The sequence below is a fragment of the Dromiciops gliroides genome, chromosome 3 (assembly GCF_019393635.1).
Source record: "Dromiciops gliroides isolate mDroGli1 chromosome 3, mDroGli1.pri, whole genome shotgun sequence".
In the NCBI taxonomy this organism is placed as follows: Eukaryota; Metazoa; Chordata; class Mammalia; order Microbiotheria; family Microbiotheriidae; genus Dromiciops; species Dromiciops gliroides.
This window is the reverse complement of record NC_057863.1, coordinates 477,816,613-477,820,474: the sequence shown is the minus strand read 5'-3', so window position 1 is coordinate 477,820,474 and position 3,862 is coordinate 477,816,613. Positions and strand designations below refer to the sequence as shown.

Genomic DNA, 3,862 nt, shown 5'->3' with positions numbered 1-3,862 from the left:
ATTGGGATGGAATTAGTGAAGAAAGTGCCTAAAATGTTCATGCCCTTTGATCCAGAGACCCCACTGCTGGTCAAATACCTCAAGGAGGTCAATGTCAAAAAGAAAGGTTTTATTCACAATAATTATAGCAACACTTTTTGTAGTAGTAAAGAATTGGGAACAAAGTAGATGTCCATCAATGAAAGAATGACTAAATAAATTGTAGAACATGAATATAATGGAATATCACTATGTTCTAAGAGATATCAAACTCAGAAATAGATCCCTGTGGGCTGCATATTGATGTGGAAAACCACGAATTAACATTATTTATGTTGTATTATATTTTTATTTTGTTAAACATTTGCCAATTACATTTTAATCTGATTTGGAGCTTTATAGGTGTTGAGAGTTTGATACCTATGCTAAAAGAAATGGTAGAGACTCTCGGCTCTGGTTTTTGCTTCAACAGTATTTGGACAGAACAGACCCGGGGTTCCCCCAGCTCCCCTGGCGCCAGCCCCTGGGACCACCCGAACCCCGCTTTCGAGACCGATCATCCGCCTCCGGTACCACCCGACCCTGGCCTCCAAGACCAGCCTCCTCCTCCCATTCGCTCCACCTCTCAGATCCGCCAAAACTTCTCCTACGAGGCCGCGGTCAACCTCCTGGCCAACCTCTACAGGCAGGCCTCCTACTCCTACCTGTCCCTGGGTTTCTATTTCGACCGGGAAGATGTCGCTCGGCCGAGGGTGTCACATTTTTTCGTGACCTGGAGAAGGACAAACGCGAGGGCGCCGAGCGCCTTATGCGGCTCCAGAACCTATGTGGGGCCCGGGTCCTCCTCCAGGCTGTGCAGAAACCCGTCCAAAATGAGTGGGGCTGCAGCTTGGATGCCAGGGAGGCTGTCCTGAACCTGGAGAAGGACCTGAACCAGGCGCTCCTGAAGCCGCACGCCCTGGGCTCTAGCCAAGGGGATCCACACCTCTGCTATGTCCTGTAGAGCCACTACCTAGGGGAGGAGGTGAAGCTGCAGAAGCGCCTGGGCCACCCTGCACCACGTGCAGGCCGACCCCCAGCGCGGGCTGGGAGAATACCGAGCCTGAAGCAGGACTAGGAGGAGCAGCCCCACGGGAAGGCCAACGGGCCCACAATAAAGAATAAAACTGTCTTGCCGCTGCTCAACCAAAAAAACAAAAAGAAAAGAAAAAGAAATGGTAAAAATGGTGAAACGAGAAGCACAGGAAGACTTATGAACTGATACAAAGTGAAGTAGTCAGAAGCAGGAAAGTAATATATGCAAGGACTATAATAATGTCAGTCATATAGAGACTAATTGGGAGATTCTAGCTGAGCTTTTTTCTTTTTTCTTTTTCTTTTCTTTTTTTTTTTTTTTGTGGAGCAATGAGGGTTAAGTGACTTCCCCAGGGTCACACAGCTAGTGTCAAGTGTCTGAGGCCAGATTTGAACTCAGGTTCTCCTGAATCCAGGGCTGGTACTTTATCCACTGTGCCACCTAGCTTCCCCCTAGGACTATAATAATGTAAATGGAAAGGATTGCAAGAATAAAATAACTGAAACTGAATGTTGTAAAATTATAATTACAAGTGTGGTGGTCCTAAAGAAGAGATATAAGAAAATACCTTCCTCTACTTCTTTATAGAAGTAAGGGGCCAAGGGTATGAAATGTCATGTAATGTCAAACTTTCCAAGTGTATTGGTTAGTTGCTGACCTGTTTTTTCCCCCTCTAATTTTTTAAATTTTATTTAATTTAATATTTAATTTATTTTATTTTCTAATTTTTTTTTTTGTGAGGCAATTGGGGCTAAGTGACTTGCCCAGGGTCACACAGCTAGTAAGTGTTAAGTGTCTGAGGCCGGATTTGAACTCAGGTCCTCCTGAATCCAAGGCCGGTGCTCTATCTACTGTACCACCTAACTGCCCCCTAATTCTTTTTTTTACAAGAGATAACTCTCTTGGAAGGATGTGGAAGGGATACTTTGGAAAATTTAGGTGATATAAAAACAAAGGCAGAAATAAATGTTGGGGGGCGGGGTTGAAAGAAAGAAATAATAAAGAATCACAGTGAATATGCCCACAAAGGATAAACAGCTTAATGTGGCCAAAGAAATGTTTTCTTTTTCTTTCTAAGGTGATGCCTAAAACCCCTCTGAGGCTCTGGACTGACTGTTTCTACATATTGAAAGCCCAGGAATAGTCAGACAGGTGGAAGAGACAATGTCCTTGTCTCCTGGGTTTGTTTTGTCTTTGTGTCCATTCCTTACTTATTCATATACATGGAAGAATAGAAGAGACTTGTAGTTCACATTAAAATTGGAACATACAGGGGCAGCTAGATGGCGCACTGGATAGAGCACTGGCCCTGGAGTCAGGAGTACCTGAGTTCAAATTCAGCCTCAGACCCTCATTTACTAGTTGTGTGACCCTGGGTAAGTCACTTAACCCCAATTGCCTCACTAAAAAAAAAAAAAAAATTGGAACATACATGGAGGGCTCATCAAAAATGAGGGTAAGACTTCTGACTGAGGGACTCAAGACCCTGCACTAGGAAGAGCAGCACAAAGAAAAGACTAAGCCTGAGGGCGGTAGTTCACTGGGAGAGCCAGAATCACAGAATGTGAGAGTTTAAGGGGACTTGGGTAGCCATTTAGTCCAACCAGCGAATGAAAGGAATTTTCACTATAAGCTGCGTGACAAGTGGTTATCCAGTTTCTGCTTGGAGATCTCACATCAGGGAGAAACCCACCACCTTTCATGACGTCCCATTCCATTTTTGGACAGCTCTAATTATAGGGATGTTTTTCCTGAAATCAAGCCTAAATTGGCTTTATAGCTTCCACCCATTGTTCCTGGTTTTATCTTCTGGGGCTGTGTATAACAAATCTAATCTGTCCTCCAGAACACAAGCCTTCAAATACATGATAATGGCTCTCATGTTCCCCTTGAGGCCTCTTTTTTCTGGGCTAAACTCCCCCAGTTCCTTCAACTGATCCCCCTACAATATAGACTCAAGGCCCTTTGAGGCCTCCAAAAATGGCTGGCCTAGCCTTTAGTAAGTGGGGTGGAGAAAAGGGTACCTCAGTAGGTCCATTGCCTTTTCTAATTCTTCACATTTTCTGACCCTTTCATATGCAAATGTCCCTCTCATGGTCTAAAAGGGGCACATACTTATAACCTGTAAATACCACTGCTTAAAATCTGAAAGCAGCTGGCCCTTATTTCTTATTGTCTCTGTTTCCTGCCCCTTGGATCCTGTAATTTCATCAAGTGGATTGGGGGGACTTAGTGGATTAGGGGTCCACTAATCAACCTTAGTCCTCCTTACACTGTGCTTGTTGATAGTTTACATTTCTTCTTTTGAAAACTGCTTATTCTTCTCCTTTGATCACATCTACTAGGTAATAAGGCATTCTTCTCTAGCACAACATTTTGTAAGTTTGTTTAATTAATAAGTATTTGTCATTGTGCAATTGCATTTCTAGTCCAGGAGGGATCAAACTCAGGTTCAAAATGCACTAGTTCTTTCAACAAATGCTTGTTGAGCCCCCTTTCCATGTACTGCCCAGTATAAAAGGGTTACTTGGGCAATATTTATACATTCTGGAACTGTTCAAAGCAATAAAAAATCAGGAAATCAACACTGAGATTGCCAAAGAACATCTAAATAACAAAAATATACTTTCTGGTATTAATTACTGGTACTAGTATTTACATATATATATAAAATTATCAGTCATCAACATTTATCAAAATGTTTATTAATCAAGAATTGTTCTTTAGAAAGCAATTCAATTAAGCAAATACACATTAAGCACTTGCTAAGTGCAAGCAGATCCAAAAGCACTGAAATACAAAGACAAA

At 42.5% G+C, this 3,862-nt stretch overlaps 1 pseudogene; it reads left to right on the top strand.

The window, feature by feature from the left end:
- The first annotated feature begins 413 nt into the window (after window positions 1-413).
- LOC122747802 lies at window positions 414-1,096 on the top strand (annotated as a pseudogene).
- Window positions 1,097-3,862: the final 2,766 nt, after the last annotated feature.